The following is a 19,008-nucleotide window of genomic DNA, read 5'->3' on the forward strand; positions in this document are numbered from 1 at the left end:
GTTTGAGTATATATAGACTGTAACAAATTCATCCTAAAGGGGAATTCATCTATGATAAATAACAATAATAATAAATCCTAGTAATAAAAACACTTCAATACATAAATTAGACATCATCAAGTTAAATTAAAAAATGGAGCGGAGTTGAACTAACATCTGCCTAAAAACTACTAGTTCATTTAATGTACTAAATCAATAATTTCATAACACAGAATGAACTTGATTTTAGTTGACAAAGATTTTTTTAAGTGCCAACTGCATACATGATATATTTCAGGAGCTTAGGCTACAAAGTCAAAAACAAAAGCCTAAATAAAGAAAAAAGTCTCTGTCTCCAAGGAGCTTACAATTTATTTGAGGCAACAATACATACACAAACAAGGAAAATTAATATAAGGTCAATTGAAGAAAGATTACAAACAACTCGAAGATCAGAGAAGACTTCCTGAAGGTGGTTGCCCCTGATGACCATTGAAGAGTGACAAAGGATAGGGGGCAGCTAGGTGGCGCAGTGGATAAAGCACCGGCCCTGGAGTCAGGAGGACCTGAGTTCAAATCCGGCCTCAGACACTTGACACTTACTAGCTGTGTGACCCTCGGAAAGTCACTTAACCCCCATTGCCCCGCAAAAAACAAAACAAAACAAAACAAACAAACAAAAAAACCAGAATGACAAAGGATTCTTATGAGTGAGAGTGAGAAGGTAATATATTACATGCATGGTGGCTAGCATCTGACAATGGATGGGGGCAGGAAATGGAAAATAACAGTAATCTTCAAGTCACCTTTTCCAGACTTTCCCCACTGCCCATTCCTTGGCTCATAGGATGACTACCTTATCTTTTCTTTCTCTTCTCTACTTTCTTCATATGCTTTCAAACATCTGGAATGTCTTTTTCATTTACCTTTTTTGTATTCAAATAATACCTTTTTTTCAAGTCTAAATTACAACTTTTTGATTAAGCACTTTTTTAACAAAGTTGATCCTCATCTACTTTGCCCTTTTCTGAACACTCAAATCTGTGCTACAAATACCTGCATTCCATTATATACAATCTGGTTTCTTCAATTTGATTCTATAATCTTTGGGGGTAAAAATCATTGGTGTACATTTTTATATCATTATGCCTGAAGAATGCTGGATTATTAGACTGTCTTAGCTTCTCCTTGTTTTTATTGAAAAGATTATCTATCAGGATCTCTCTCAACATTTATCAATCAAGCAAGAGACTTTTGAGTTGGAAGAGAGAACATTGACTACTGTAATTTGACAAGATATTTCTCTTGATGATGATAAGTAATCCTGAGTTTCCACATTCATGTAATGAATAATGTTAAAACCCCAATAGGTCCTCATTATGCAGATATCACTATTTATCCTAGTGTGAACATAAAATACCCAGATTAATGAAACCACTTAGGTATATTAAATTTCTATATTTTTAAATTCTTTTTCTGATTATGATATTTCATTATTTAATAAAAGAACTTTCCTTCTCTGCATCCCTCCCTCTCTCCTTCCTTCCCTCAATCCTTCTTTTCTTTCCTTCCCTCCTTTGTTCATCTTTCGGTCTTTACATGGGTGGCAGGATGTGGAAAAGAAAAAATAATTACTTGATAATTTTTAAAAAATTAAAAAGAAATATAATATGAAGAAGAGAGTAGCTTCAAATAATTATTCAGATGTGATTTTATTTGACATGAAATTTCAAAATTTGAAATCACTAAATATTTTTATGGACTGTTCCTTCACTTAAATACATATACACATATTCATTCATACATTTATTTATCCCCCCACCCTCACCCCATGGAGCCATTCTTTAATTCATGCCTTTTTTTTTCCCTTTTCTCTTAAGATTGGCTAACATCTATTGCTCTAAACCTTTGTGTATGGTGTTAAATACTTTTACATAACCATTTGAAAATATAACACACCCAGCTATCCTGCAAAGTGACTAATATTGGCTACCTACAGAGGTCACATTTCATTGAATCTAATCTCTTTTCTAAGCTTCTCCGTATTCCAAGTAATAAAGAAAAATTAAAAGTGGTCTTTTATTTTATTTAGCACCTTTCAACTCTCACTCAAACTGACCTCCCCCTCCCCCTACTCATTAGCCCTGCCAACACACGTGCTCACGCGCGCCAACAAGTGTAGCCATTTGAGACCTGGAGCTGAGTTTAAAGTCCCTGACCTACAGTAAGTAAAGCTTTCATAAAATATGCAAATGTGAACTTAGAAGTCAATTCACTAATCTTGCAATTAACTATCTTAAGAGTTCAGAGTACCAAAGCTATGAAATAACTTAACCCAGTGTCTCTGGTAAGTATTTCTTAGAAAGTTTAAGTCAAATACAAAATAAATTATATAATACAAGGAGTTATTAAAACACATATCCAGGAAACAATTGAAAGTTCACAAAATATGCTCTCATCTCATGAGATTTCTTTACTGTTCCTTAATAAAAGAAGTCCACTGAATGGGTATTAAGTAGCCTCTTGGGGATGTCTTGACAGGTTTCCAATAGCCTATAGTGCTTATATCAGCATAGTCTTTATCTTCTACCATATTAACTAACATCCACTAATGAGAGACACGTAGAATTCAGTGTACTTTTTTTTTTCCTTTTATGGGCTATCACAAGATATAAAATATAATCTTGCCAAGCAATTGTCCCCAAGCCAAACTGAGCTAAAAATGATGGCTGATTATATTTCATACTCTACATTTCATTAATGTCCACTTACTGTGATTTCATCTAGAGGAAATAAAACTTGGATAACTGTGCAGCCTGAATTTGTTATGAATAGCTATTTTTGTTTGTTGTTCAGTCATTTTTCAGTTGTGTCTGACTCTTTGAGACACCATTTGGGGTTTTCTTGGCAAATATACTGAAGTAGCTTTTCATTTCCTCCATATTTTACAGATGAGAAAACTGAGGCAAACTGGGTTAAAGTCATTTGCCTTGGGTCATACAGCTAGTAAGTGTCTGAGAACAGATTTGAACTCAGGAAGATGAGTCCAGGCCCAGCACTCTATTCACTGCATCGACTAGCCACCCTAAATAATAGCTATTATTTATATAGCATTTTAAAGTTTACAAAGGACTTTACATATACTTTCTTATTTTATCATTACAACATCACAAGGAAGGGAGTGGAATGATTATCCTCATTTTGTTCATGAGGAAACTAATGCATACAGTTTCAGTGACTTATACAGTCACACAGATATTTAGTAAATAAGTCCAGATTTAAATAGATCTTCTTGACTTTGGGTGCAAGGCTCTATATGCCGCATCATTTAGTTATTTGTTCCAGAATTTTCAAGAAAACCGGTACAAAGGTAATACTGGAGGCAATGAACATTTCATTTGACTCATAAAAACCAGAGAATCATATAAATATCTTAAATGCAACAGCCAGAACAAAACACAGTATTTTGAATATGGTCTTCTAAGAATGAAATACAGTGGTACTATCACCTTCAAGTCCTGGAAGCAATATTTCTCATGAAGCAGTGCAAGATCAAAATAGTTTCCTTGGCTATCTATTCCACTTCTGACTTATATTGAAATTAGGGACCTCTACATTCTGCAAATCTTTGTCATAAATAACTGCTGTCAACCTTCAGATGAAAATGTATTATCCATATCATGCTAAGGTTGTTTTTTAATCCAAGTATAAGAATTTATATTTATCCATATAAAATCAATCTGATTAGATTTGACCTAATATGTTAATCTCTTAAGGGTTTGTTTTTAAAAACCCTTACCCTCTTTTCCAGTGTTTCTCTTATCTTAGCTCTGGGTTACAGTCAAATCTGATGAGCATGCCAGTTATCCTTTTTGTAAGACTGATAAATTTGTTAGGTAATAGGGGGTAAATGACAGATTCCTGGCATACCCTATTAGAGACATCACTTCCAGACTAATATCTAATTCAGTCCCAAAATGCCTTCTACAATATCCATGATGGATGACTATTCAGACGTTGCTTGGATCTCCCTTCCCCCAATTGGCTTATTTAATTTTTTTTATTTTAAATAAAAATATAAACTTTAACCACACATAATATCCCAGCTTTTGTTTATTTTACCCAATACTTTCTTATCACCTTTCAAACCCTGCTTGGTTGTATTTACTTTTAAAATACAGCAAATTTAAATTAGGGCAGCAAGGTGGCACAGTGGATAGAGTGCTGGCCCTGAAGTCAGGAGGACCTGGTTTCAAATTTGGTCTCAGACACTAGTTATATGACCCTGTGCAAGTCACTTAACCCTGTTTGCCTCAGTTTCCTCATCTGTAAAATGAGCTGGAAAAGAAAATGGCAAAACACCACCGTATATTTGCCTAGAAAATCACAAATGTAATAATGAAGTGTTGGATGCAACTAAACAGCAACAGATTTAAATTAATTTTGTGTTTAAACTATTTTTTTGAGAATTGTATATCCCAAACTGAACTGGATAGATCTTGGGTTGTTGTAAGAACAGGGTTAAAAATCTTTCATCTAAACTCTTATGTGAAACTTTGACTCCAATGTATTGTCAAATTGATTAACAACTTAGGAGTGTCAAGATAACTATGGAGTTGCATTAACTACTCCCAAAATCCTATTTTGAAAGAAAGACTGTCTTCATACATGGGCACATGATGTATCCACTTTGAACAAGGAATCTTTGCAAATTTGACCTAAAATTTGACCCAATGGCATAGCATATCATGCAACAGTTTGACAGAGGATAATAATCTGAATGCATATGATCAAAAACAACAAAGGGGATTCTCCATGGTGGCTAAGAGTGATTTTGTAATATGAATACTGCTGATACATTTATTCCTCAGTAATTTTCATAGCACTGCATCTATATAAAAATAATGTTTGAGAATATATGTATATGTGTATACATTATACATACTACTTATTATATGTAACATATATGGTATATAATAATAGTAAGTATAATAGCATCTATGCTACTACTTGGTGGTGGTGTTCAGTCATTTCCAAGTCTTCAGTTTTCATACTGAGGTGGTTTGCCATTTCCTTCTCCAGTGGATTAAGTCAAGCAGAAAAGTGATTAGATTATCTCTGATGCCATTTACCAATCTAAATCTCATGATCCTATAGCCTGTATGCTTGTGAATCAGGGGGAGTTTTTCCCTTGTTATTTAGCATTGTGAACACAGGGTATTGGAGAGAGAAAAGACTGCAATAATAACATTGCCTTGTCAAAATCTTGTCTTTCTAGTGGTTAAGCTCCTTTGTTATCATCATTATTTTCATTATTATTTTCTTTTTAATTTGAGTGGTCATTCAGCTCCCATTGAGGAACTTCTAATGTAGTTCAACACATTCTCTACAACTCCAAATCTCAGAGATTTGCCTTGAGTGCTGGGAGGTTCAAGAGTCCCAACAATCATTATGTGTTAGAGGCACAATATATATCTTCTCAGCTTAAAGGCCAGCTCTTTGTCCACAACAGTATGCTACCTTTCTTTATTAATTATTGTACTAAAAAGTATTTATTTGGGGCAGCTAGGTAGCCTAGTCGATAAAGCGCTGACCCTGGATTCAGGAAGACCTGAGTTCAAATCCAGCCCCAGACACGACACTTAGCTGTGTGAACCTGGGCAAGTCACTTAACCCTCATTGCTGCAACCAAAAGAAAAAAAAAAGTATTTATTAATTTAAATCTACAATGAATAGGATTCTAGAATATCATCTAGATAAGAGGAGGAGGTGATAGGCTAGAGTGAGTTAAGAGAGCTTTGATGTACATGAGATCAGAAGATTTGTCAGATTGTCACTTTTCAACGTAGAGAAAGCATCAGAGACAAGGGTGTCAGTTATCACTGAAATCCAAACAGGTTGAAATACACAAAAAAACGTTGCCTGCCTCATGGAGCGTTTGAGTAGGTCTTCTATTTCTCTCATGTTGTTTCACTTGAAGCAAAGCAGGTGAAAGAAATGGTAGAATTATTTTGTCAGAGAAGAATGCTGTAGGATCACAGGAAGCCAAGCTGCTCCATTAAACTCACATGCAACATTTTGTTACTCTACAGGCAGAGGCTGGATGGTCATGGGTAGAAATGCTTCCTACTCAGGTACAAGTTAGAATAGATTACTTCTGAATTCCCTTCCCACTGTGAAATTCAGTGATTCTAGAAACATCCAGTGATAACAGAGGAAAAAGCCATAGGAAGCAGTAGTTAAAAAAGAATCTAAGTTTTGTCCTAAAGTCCATGTCATGTATCTTACTGAGTGATAGGTACTAGATCTATACTAATATTTTACATCGCTCTATAAAGAGCATGAGAAAAGTAAACAATTAAGTTAAAATTTAGCTCAGTATATCTATGACTAGTAACAATGAGCCTCCTTTTCTTTTTTTCCTCATATTTGGAAAGCCAATACCCTTGTTTACTTTGTGTTAACTTAGGCGGGGAGAATTCTTTGTTCTCTACAATTCTAGGGCTGAATATTTTTATGCTTTACCAGTGACCATTTTGGATTCTTACTGTGTTTGGAATCTGAAATAAGAATCCTAGAATGCCTTTCAGCATTGGCAGCTGGTAGCATGCCCACCCTTACTCACACTGAATATATTCCATACATAAGCAGCATTATGTGTTTCAGAAACAGAGGCCTATTTGCTAATGCCCCTTCCAAGAACCAGGGCTTATTAGAGCTGACAGGGTGCATATATTAATAACATCCTCTCTTTCCAGGACCTATTTGCATCACTTCCTCTTTGACATCCAAGACACCCAAATGGTAGCCTGTTGACAAGGCAATCCTTGCCAAAGTGCTGCCTATCTTGCTTAATTCACTGATCTTTTTGACTGGTAATATTAGATAAACAGGGACAAGCCCATTTTCTTATTGAGCACCAGTCTTTTATCAGCATTTAACCATCACTCAGGAGATGGTAGTCTACTATGAAATATGAGTTAGCCATTTAGATGTCAAACAGAATTCTTGGATGTGTCCATATTTACTTAGGGTTTTGTGGAGGATATAATAAACTGCATTAATATTACATTAAATATGGATTTTATATCTTCATTTTATATTTAATAAAAGAATTAATCATGACCCACATGCGATGGGGACTAACTACTAATTTTAGCCCCACTCTGTGAGGGAACCACATGCCTCTTATGTGTTTTTTTAATAGAAGATTATTTGTATAAGGTGTTCAGAGTATTATAATATTGTAAAGCTGTAAAGACCGAATGAATCCTGGAACATTACTAGTTTCTGGGTGGGGGGGGGGATGAAGGAAGATGAAACAATTAAAATGATACTGTATTTAAAGTCTAAGTACCTAGGTTTCAATTTTGACTCGCTCCAAATTTTTAGAAGCCAATACCAATGTATTGTCAAAAAATAAGACACATGCTCAAAAGAAAAAAAAAATGCCAACTGTCTATGAACAAGTGAAAGAAAAACATTCCAAATCGGAAAAAGTAAGGGAAAGTACAATTTTAAAGAAATTTACTTTAAACCACACAAATTGGCAAAATGCCTTCTCTACCCCTAAAATGAGAAAACTCAATGTCAGAAAAATCAATGTAGATGTTAAAAAAAATAGGCACATTCTGGAAAACAAGAGAAATTCAGGGAAATATAGGAAGAAGTACATGAATTGATGTGTAGTAAAATAAACAAAACTCGAAGAATAACAAAATTAGAAAACTACTAGTTCTTATTTAGTCATTTTGAGTCATTGTCCAAGTTTTTGTGACCTCATTTGGGATTTTCTTGGCAATGATACTGGAGTGATTTGTTATTTCGATTTCCAGCTCACTTTTCAGATGAGGATATTAAGACAATCAAGTTTAAGTGACTTTCCTAGGGTCATACAGCTAGTAAGTGTCTGAGGCCAGATTTGAACTTAGGAAGATAAGTCTTCATGATTTGAAGCCCAATGCTCTATTCACTGCACCACATAGATGCACCTTGTTGTTGTCCTTAGTTCTCAAAGAGGACAATGACATTGGGAGGTGACAACATGACTTGTAGTGATTTGGATTTAAGTGGGGGAGGGTTGTGCAAAGTCACCAGCCTTACTCTCTCCTCCAGAGCCATCTGGGTCCAGTGACAAGATTTTCATCAGGACTCCTCGAGACTGGAAATGGCCTGGGATGCAGTGGGAGACCTTGGACTTTTTAAGCTAAGGTCTTTCCCAGGTCTCAGCAATAAACAAATGAGTAAAGAAACAAATGAAAGAAATACGTTTAGTGAGGGGGAAGGCCCTCAGGATTTCTGGCTGAAACAGAAGGAATTTTTATTTGTACTCACTCTGAGTCTTGGGATTAAGGTGTGGTCTTCAAATAAAATAAAAATTAAAAAATCAAAGACATGAATCCTCAGTCATCCTGAGAAGTTTCATCAATCAAAACATATTTCTTTGGGCAAAGCACTGGCAGGTAAGAATATGATTCCCTATATGGACAGAGGAAAGAGAGGGAGAGGAATCTGCATTTCCCAAATAGAGCTTGCCAATTGGGTTCCAGTAGAGCTGCTCCTTAAGAGATTACTAAAAGAAAATCAAACAAACCTGAGAGGCCAATGGGAAGAACCAGAGAGTGAATAATGAAACATTTGTACCTCCTAGTAGCAAAGATATGGGAGACTACCAGCCTACAATTTGAATATATTTTTATCTGCAGCAACTGTACAGAATATGTTTTGTCAATTGGTTATATATTGGTCAGGGTAGCTAAGCAGTTCAGTGGATAGAATGCTGGGCCTGGGATCAGGAAGACATCTTTGGGAGTTCAAATCTGGCCTTGGACACTTAATATCTGTGTTAACCCGGACAATTCACTTAATCCTGTTTGCCTTATTTTCCTCATCTATAAAATGAACTGGAGAAAGAAATGGCAAACCATTGTTTTTGCCAAGAAATCCCCAAATGGGGTCACAAAGAGTTGGATGTGACTGAATACAATGGAACTATGATAACAACATTGGTCAAAGGCAGAGAAAGGGAAGTTTCCTCTCTTCTCCTCTCCTCCTAAAATGATGATGGTATAAAGACAACATATATGAAAGTATATTTTAGAATGTGATTTATTTGAATCTCTCCTTTATCTTTGTCACATTCTCCCACATTCCATATTTATTTGCGTACATGTCTTATCTAAACCAGTAGCTTGTCACTCCTCTAGGTCAAGGACAGTCATTTTTCATCTTTGTATACTGTGCCTAAGGAAGGAACTTGTACCTGGTAAGAATTTATTAAATGCTTGCTTAATTAATAAAAATAATCAGTGTATATATCTCCAATTACCTATAAGAAAAAAAATAATAACTGACATTTATATGGCACTTTAAAGAATTATAAGGAATTTTATCTATATTATCCCATTTTATTTTCCCAACAACCTCGTGAAGTAGGTCATCTCCATTTAAGACTGAGGCTTACAAATATCATCCGATTTGTGCAGAATGACAGTCAGTAAGTGACTGAGGCAGAATTTGAACTCTGCGCTACTTAACTCCAGGTTCTAGCGTCTGAATTTTTTAAAGTTTCATTTATCTTAGAGAAGATGTTTCATCCTGGAATCATTGAACCTTTAACATATGATAGAAAGAAAGATGTATGGATAGCAGTTGTATGTCAATATAATTATTAATTACTTTTTGGTAATCCTATGGATTTTGTATGGATTCATGGATTTATACATTTATAAATATTATTCTGATGAGTTGATTGGCTTCAATAGACTACCAAAGGAATCTATGACACAGAAAAATGTTAAGAACCCTTAGTGGGGGGAGAGACAGAGACAGGAGAGAGAGAGACAGACAGACAGACAGATAGACAGACACAGACATAGAGACAAAGGCAGAGAAAGACACAGACAGAGAGAGGAAGAAAGGAAGGGGGAACAGTATGGGGACATGGCTTCGGAGTCAAGGGACATGGGTTAAAATCATGTGTGTAACACTATCCAGGTGATTATTAGCAAGTCACTTAATCAGAGTCTCAGTTATTTCATCTCAAAAAGGGGAACAATAAAGTGTACTCTTCTTTGTTTCTAAGATTATTGTGAAGAAAAGCATTTTATAAATGTTAAAGCACTAAATAAATTGCTGTTAGCCTTTTTTTTTTTCAAGGCAATGAGGGTTAAGTGACTTGCCCAGGGTCACACAGCTAGTAAGTGTTAAGTATCTGAGGCTGGATTTGAACTCAGGTACTCCTGAATCCAAGGCCAGTGCTTTATTCACTGTGCCACCTAGCTGCCCCATGCTGTTAGTCATTTTAAAGAAAAAAAAGAGTAAATGAGGTACCTCAGGAAACACTGTGGTACACAGTATATAAGTAACTAAATCCATATTTGTATTAAAAATGTATACAATGGGGAGGCAGCTAGGTGGCACAGTGGATAAAGCACTGGTCCTGGATTCAAGAGGACATGATTTCAAATTTGAACTCAGACACTTGACACTTACTAGAGTTGTGACCCTGGACAAGTCACTTAACCTTCACTGCCCTGCCCCCCAAAATAGTATACAATTAAGAGTTTAACTTAGTGGTCCACCCTAAATCTGCAATTCTATAGTGCTGTTTTAAGGAAATTTTGATTAGATAATTCCAGTTTGGTGGAATTTACAACAAATGTGGTGTCCTTTTGTAGATATTTTTAATGAATGTGACATTTAGAATATCTGGGGCTAGGATGACATCATGGAGAAGATGAAAAAAATCAACTTAACAGTGTTATGAACATTTACAGAACAGTAGCCACTCATATAACACTAGAATTTAGGGATTGGTAGTATTTGAATTTCAGAGGGAGAAAGCACAGTTTTGTGTTGGCTTTCCAGTCATTTTCCTAGTCTCATTTTCATGTTATCACAAGAAAATCAGAATTGCAGATTAAACACTGCTTTAAAATGCAGTTTTACACTAATCTGAATGATAGTCATGATATTGGGTTTCTTTAATTGATATCTAGATATCTTGATCTAACTATAATGAGAAAACATTAGAGTGAGATATGAAAATAACATTTTTTACTCCACATTGCCATTTATTAGCTCATGTATGACCTCTGTGGCCAGTGGGCCAACTAATGAAAAACAATAAAAGTATATTGTCAAAGTTACACCTTTTAATGGAAAGTTTATTTTACTTATTTTTTTTATTATCAAGAATCAATAAACATAGGCAGCTAGGTAACATAGTTCATAATAGGTTAGATATAGGAATATCAGAGTTCATATTTAGCTCAGACACTTATTAGATGAATGACCATTAGTATGTCACTTAAACTTTTTCAGCCTCAGTTTCTTCATCTGTAAAAGGAGGTTAATAATAAGATCTCACATGGTTGTGTGGGGTTCAAAAGAGATATCACATGCAAAGCACTTAGAAACCTTAAAGCATAAATTTCCATATATGTATATATGTGTGCATGTGTGTTTCTATGCATATGGGTATAGGAAAATATACATTAAATCATGAACTGTTCAGTTTTGTTTGAAGTACATATAAATTCAATAATCTATTAACACAATTATCGTATATTCCCTTCTAAAAAGTTTAATTCCTTCTATGTATTTTTAACATTTTTATCAATATTATATTTAAAATCTTTATTACTGTCCCTCATTCCTGCTTCCCAAATAAAATAATTAAAACAAATTAGTATAATCATACATAACAACTCAAGGCATTGCCCACATTTGAATATGTATGTTAAATTCAGATCTATTCCATCACCTTTCTGCTAAGAGGTAATTTGTTTCATCATGACTGAAAAAAAAAACTTTCTATTTTTCTAGTGTGGTCTGATGTTATTAAATTGGGAACATGCCACATATATCTCCCTACATAATTCTCATCTAGCAGCTAAATGACTGAATCAAACATTTTTGAATCTTCTAATAGGGACTCATAGGAACAGTGATAAACCTGCCAAAACAACTTAGAGAATTCTGACAACCGAGACAGTCAACAATCACTAATTGGCACAACACTGAGTGTGGCATTCAGGCATGTTACCTTTCCTAAGTCTAACACTTTTCTTTCCAAAATAAGTATTAGCTCTCTCTCTTACCTGGCAGGATTGTTCTAGGGTAGTGGAATGAACCAGCAGCAAGTTCCTTAGCAACCAAATGATATAAATTGGCTTCTGCTGACTTGTATATAAGTCTCAGATGGTTTTTGTCCCAAATCAGTGATTATAGGCTACAACTTGTTTCACAAGCATGTTTCTTCCTTGACAAAGGGTTAAAAGGGGAATCCTTTAAAAATGAATTAAATCCAAACCTAATTTGAGCTCTGAAACAGGTACTTTAAGTGCATTTAATCAGATTGGAATGTATTTTTTTCCATCTCCTCTTCACATAAAGCAATATATGCTATATACAAATTAAATAACTCAAAATCTATTCTATTACACTGCCTTTTTTCTATCTAAATTTACTGTAACATGCTTGAGAATATTTTCTCCTTTCCTTTCCTATTTCTTTTTTTTTGTTATTTTAATCCAAATTGTTAATATACTTTGAAATTTTTGAAATAAATTCCTCCATGATTGACCATTTCTGTCCTGAGATAAAATTCCTCAAAGGAAATTAATTTTTTGTGCATTTGAAATAAAATGTAGAAATAAACATAAACTTTATCTAACAGATATTTAAGCATTTAAAAAGTATACTACCTATTAAAATTATTATTAATAATTACATTATAATTTCTAAACAGTAATTTATGGTGACAAATATCCTCTCATTTTATACTTTCAAAAAGGCTATGAAGTAGATGGTGAAAATGTCACTCCCATTTTAAAGATGAAAAGTTTGAAAATGCCATTTGGATAAACAAAACATATTTTTTCACTTTTAATATCATATGAAGTTTAATTTTATTTAAGCTGAAAATTATTTGAAAGATTGTGACCATTTCTTCCAAGAATGTTTAACTTTAAATTCACATGAAATTATATAGAAATGAGAAATTCATTGGAACCAAATGCTAGGGGAGTCATGCCAAAAAGAATCAAACTTTTGGGCCTTTTTTCCAGATATTTAATTCCCTCAGCCATTCACCTGGTTTACAACCTGCCCTCTACTCTCTCTCCCTGGCCCCCACATTTCTCTCTTGCTTGAAATATCTACCTCACCAAAGCAAATACAATGTTGCCTGTTCAAAATTTTCCAGACATTATTTCCTATGAAAAATTAAGGGAGTTGGAGAGATAGCAGAATAGTTGCCAATTGATTCACCTGCCAAATCTAAGTATATAATTATTGGAAGGCTTAATTTGGTTAAGAAAGCTTGCCCCATATCTCAGCCTTTTAGCTACCACAGGTAATATAATGCCTCTAACTAATTTCTTGATTTCTTCCCAACTATTAGACAAGACTTGTTTTTTGAAAGAGACAGAGAAAGGAAGACAGAGAAAGAAAGAGACACACACATAGAGAAACAGAAAAAAAAGAGAGAAAAGAGATAGAGGCAGAGAGGCAGACAGCGACATACAGAGACAGAGTCAGAGATACTGACAGAGAGAGATGATTTCGTTACATATATGCCTTAAAGAAATCTTACCATATAGTGGAAGTCAAAAATCTGTCACCCTCTTGAAGCATTATACATGAGTGTTTTATTCACCTTAGATGTCATTTAACAACTAAAAGATGTATTTAAATCTAGTTATGTGGGTGTATCCCATTAACAGTGTCTACTCTTGTAGATCCTAAATATAATATAGCATCTTACCCACTCATGGTAACATCACATCCTTCTTAGAAGTACACCTTAGGATTACAGCATTTCTGGGATATCTTCATAGCTCAAATAAAGCAGTGTTTTCTGTACTGTAAAATCATTCTCAGAAGTATTGCTATTTAGAAGCAGCTTGACAATGAATAATGGTAAAGAATAGGGCATTGCCCCCATGGGAACGTAGCAGCATAGGTAGCAAAATACTTAAGCTTCAGTCTGCTTTTTTCCCAGAGATTTAAACACCAGCAAATAAGGCCCTGTAGGCATATAAAAGGAGAAAGCATGCTTAACCCCTCTTTCACCTGTTCAGTTGCCACAGGGGTCATTTCTTCAGATGCAATTTAGAGTTTGTTCCATTCCTATGTCTCTTCGCTTATTCTATGAAATCAATAAATGTAGAAAGAACACTGATGGGGAGATGAAGAAGGCTCTCAGGTGTGGAGAAGTTCTTTTTTTAAAACAGTTATGTTACTATAAACTATTTCATCTTCCCTTTGTTTTTATTAAAGGTAGTAGCACATTGAGGAGAGCCATGTGTTACCTATTCTGCCCATACAGTGTGATTTCAGCTGCTGCAGGAAGGAACATTCTCTCTCACTCAAATGTAAATAGATAGATAGATAGATAGATAGATGATAGATAGATAGATAGATAGATAGATAGATAGATAGATAGATAGATAGATAGATAGATAGATAGATAGATAGATAGATAGAAACATATACATATGAGAGAGAGAGAGAGAGAGAGAGAGAGAGAGAGATGTACCTTGCTTTTGCCAGATGCCTGAAATTCCATCGAGAAAACTTTATCCCTTCCACATCTTAGGGATAATATGGCATCATTAGGATTTCAAGAGAATGAAGTCTGGAGATCTGGGCTTGAGTGCCAGTTCCACTGATTACTAACTGTATGATCTTGAGCAAATCACTCAAGACTTTAGTTTGCTTATCTGTTAAATGGGGATAGTCATAGTTACACAATCTACTTCATGGTTTGTTCAGTATTCTGAAACTATTTGATGGCCATAAAGTAGTAATATAAACATTAATAAGAATACCAAACATAAATTAATATATTACATAGTGAAATGCATAATGTAATTATGCCTTAGTATTTTAAATACCCGTGGCTTAATTCATGTGGCTTCTTCCTCCAATTACTTTGACTGCTATATATCTAAATAAATAGTTTTCATGAGTGGTTGTATCAAAGAATTCATCACCCTGTAACCAGAGGAAGAGACTCTTCCAACTTAAACAGGCTAGCCATTAGAGGACACATCAAATCTTTTCCTGAGTCCATCTTGAAGACCTGCCCAAGCTTGAATTCCATTGGTCTAACCTCTGCATCCTGGTGAGCCAGTAGGGGAAAGCATCATGGGAGAGTATCAATGGAATGAGTAATGATAATGATAACAAAAATACTCTTGAAATGGGGGTTAATAATATTTAAAGTAATACATATTTTCTTATAATTCAGATTTTTCCCTTTGGCACTTAAACATCTTCACAATCTGGTTCTAGGCTATCTTTCTAGTTTGATGACATATTACTTCTCCTAACACAATACAATATCATTACAATTATTTGTTATTCCCTTTATAGGTTGTCTTCCCTCCTCCCCGCAAGACTTTATATAGGCTACCTATCTTCCATGAATCCAATGTTCCCTCTCCTCTCCTGCATCTCTTCTAACCCCTACCTACCTCTAGGAATAAGCACAAGTGCCATCTATTTCTCTAATACATTAGTATTCTCCTCTGTAAATCACTTTGTATATTTGTTGTACAAATCCCGCATGTACTTTCAGTGAACATGTACATCCCCAAGTAGAATGTAAACTCCTTGAGGGAAGGAACCATCTTAATTTAGCATTTTTTGTTCTCAGCACCTAGTACATGGTCTGGTACATAAATACTTCGGGGTTGACTGACTGAAATTAGGCTCTCAGAAGACCAACTACTTATTTCCCCATATCTAAGGAAATGTTTCAGTTAAGTCACAGAGAGAAATGTACACACTTCTTTAAGAAGACACTCAAGAAACTGTTTGTGAAAAAAAATTGCCCCCTACTAGGAAGTCATATGGTACAGTAGATGGAGAATCATAAGACAAGTTTTCATTCCAGGTAAGCTCTGAATTAACTTTGTGACAAAAACAAATTACTCCACCACTTACCTGTCTGTAACCTCATCTACAAAATGAGGGGAATGGAGTATATAATCTCTGAAGTTCCTTCTAGTTGTAAAAAGTAGATTTTGATTTATAGTAACTCCAAATATATAAGTTTATAGGGGTAATCCTCGTTACAAACACTTATTTGCGTTTTATATCTAATGTGCCCTCTATGGGTCCTTCTGATTTTAGGATCCCACAATTTGCTTTTGACATCTCTCTTGAGTGGATACTTAAACTATTCCATGCCACATGAAAACTGTGAGAATGCACAATAAAATGTTGGTTATCGCCACCACCACCATTATCATCATCTTTGTGCAGCTGGGTGGCTCAGTGCATAGAGTGCCAAGCCTTGAGTCAGGATGACTCATCTTCTTGAGCTTGAATCTGGACTCAAACACTTAGTAGCTGTGTGACTCTAGGCAACTCACTTAACCCTGTTTGCCTCAATTTCTTAATCTGTAAAATGAGCTGGGGAAGGAAATGACAAACCAACTCTAGTATCTTTGCCAAGAAAACCTCAAATGAGATCACAGAGTCAAATACAACTGAAAAACAACTGAAACAACTCAACAATAAATTCACATTTCTATAACAACTTAAAACTTTCAAATCACTATTTTCAAACCATTCTGAAGCAACTAGAATGTTAATTACCTCCATGTGGTGGAAGAGAGAACTTGTTTCAGTGTCATGGCTTGTATAGAGTGACTTCGCTAGTACATCTTAGAGCTAAGGAAATGGCACTAAAAGGGAATTTACAGTCCTGATCACTCACTCACCCATACTTAGATAAGTGATTTATCTAAGCTCCCAAACATCACAAGGAGCTAAGAAGTTATCTTCCATATCACTTTAGGATTTCATGTCCCCCAGCCTCAATGCTTACAGTTCCAGTGCCTTGAAAATGCTTCCTCATACTGCCACCAAAAGTCATACTTATGTGTACAAGTTTTAAAGGAGTGAAATAAGGTGTCATATTTAACAAACATATTTTAAGCTATTTTGAAGTATTGAAATAAAAACCTAGGAACCTAGGAATCATAAATGGAGGAAAGGACTAAGATTCATATTCTATTTTTATATACTGATTTCCAGCTTAGAAGAATAAACGTTTTTCAGATGTCAAAATGTGTTCCATCTCAGTGGGTAACTTACAATCTTTCAACAGAAGGAGGGATCAAGGAGACATTAAAAAAAGCCTTTGACGATAACACTTTTCAAAAGCAAAAAAAAAAAAAAAAGACAAAAGAGATAATGAAAAGAGGCAGAAGCAGAGGCTAACATTTTTCATTTGCCATCCCTCACATTTTCTACTTATTTTAATCCTATTGATTCTTCAAGATCCAATTTAAAGGACACTGTCTCCTCAGTATTCCTTGAGGTCTCCCCAACAAGTTTCACTTTTTCTTCCTTAAATCTCTACTTTCATTCTTGTTTGCAACTTCCATTATTCTATTTTTTATTACAGTTACCTGTTTCAGTCAAGCAATCAACATATATTGAGCACCAACGATATGCTAGAAACTGTGTACCTTGGAGAACATGTATTCGTGTGTCCACATTTTATGTATGAAAAGATTAAGTCAAGTTCGGTTGAGAGGTAGAATCTCATAACTAGGACTCAATTTTAGGAATATACCTGTAGTTCTCTTCCAATTGCAGCACTCAAATAATAAATATATATATCGAGCACCTACTATATGCTCCACCAGTCAATAAACATTTTACAGTATTTACTAATAGCTGGGTATTCACTGTGTTAAAACTTGTTCGCACAAAGGCCAAAGACAGTACTTGTTCTATTAGAACTCACTATACAATGGGGAAAAAAAACCATGCAGCTGAGTATATACAAATAAGCTCTCTCTCTCTCTCTCTCTCTCTCTCTCTCTCTCTCTCTCTCTCTCTCTCTCTCTCTCTCTCTCTCTCTCTCTCTCTCTCTCCCTCTCTCTCTCTCCCTCTCCCTCTCTCTCTCCCTCTCCCTCTTGTGTATACACACACACACACACACACACACACACACACACACACACACACACACACACACATATATATATAATTGGAAATAATCAACAGAGGGAATTAAGAGGGATCAAGAAAAGCTTTCTGTAGAAGTTGAAATATTAGCTGGGGCTTGAAGGAAGTTAACGAAGTCAGGAGGTAGGGAAAGCACAATTAGGTATGGGGGACATACAGTGGAAATGGCCAGAAGCCAGAGAGCTGAGGTTGAAAGAGGAGAGTGTAAAAGCTGTCTTGAAGCTTAACACAAAAACCAAAGAAAATCAAAACAAAACAAAACAAAAACAAACAAAAAACCTGAGGTCTTGGCAAATGGTCCCATCACTTAATGGCAAATAGAAGGAGTAGAAATGGAAGCAGTGTTAGATTTTATATTCTTGAGCTCAAAGATCACTGTAGATGGTGATACGGCCATGAAATTAAAAATCCTTGCTCCTTGGAAGGAAAGCTATTGCAAATCTGGACAGAATGCTAAAAGGCAGAGATATCATCTTGCAACAAAGGTCAATATAGCAAAAGCTATGTTTTGTTTTGTTTTTCCAGTAGCAATATACGACTGTGATAGTCAGACTATAAGGAAAGCTGATTGCTGCAGAATCAGCACTTTTAAATTGTGGTGCTGGAGAAGACTTTTGAGAGTCCCTTAGACAGAAAGGAGATCAAATTAGTCAATACTTAGAGAAATAAATTCAAGCTCTTCACTGAAGCTTAAATACTTTGGCCCACATACTGATAAGATGGGTCTCTTTGGAAAAGACCCTTATATTGAGAAAGACTGAAAGTAAAAGTAAAAGGGGATGGCAGAGGATGAGGTGATAGATAGTTTCATGAAATTCAACTTGGACATACTTCAAGAAATAGTGGAGGGAGCAGCTAGGTGGCGCATTGGAAAGAATACGGGCCCTGGAGTTGGGAGGACCTGAGTTCAAATTTGGCCTAAGACCATTGAAACTTGCTAGCTGTGTGACCCTGGGCAAGGCACTTAACCCCCATTGCCTCACAAAAAACAAAAAACAAAAGAAAGAAAGAAAGAAAGAAATAGTGGAGGAT

At 35.3% G+C, this 19,008-nt stretch overlaps 1 protein-coding gene across 1 annotated transcript in view; it reads right to left on the reverse strand.

Annotated features, from left to right (window-relative positions):
* The window catches only part of PTPRD (protein tyrosine phosphatase receptor type D), a 2,680,207-nt gene that overhangs the window by 2,009,144 nt on the left and 652,055 nt on the right, over nt 1-19,008 (reverse strand).

The sequence above is a fragment of the Dromiciops gliroides genome, chromosome 1, assembly GCF_019393635.1.
Source record: "Dromiciops gliroides isolate mDroGli1 chromosome 1, mDroGli1.pri, whole genome shotgun sequence".
NCBI classification, from domain to species: domain Eukaryota; kingdom Metazoa; phylum Chordata; class Mammalia; order Microbiotheria; family Microbiotheriidae; genus Dromiciops; species Dromiciops gliroides.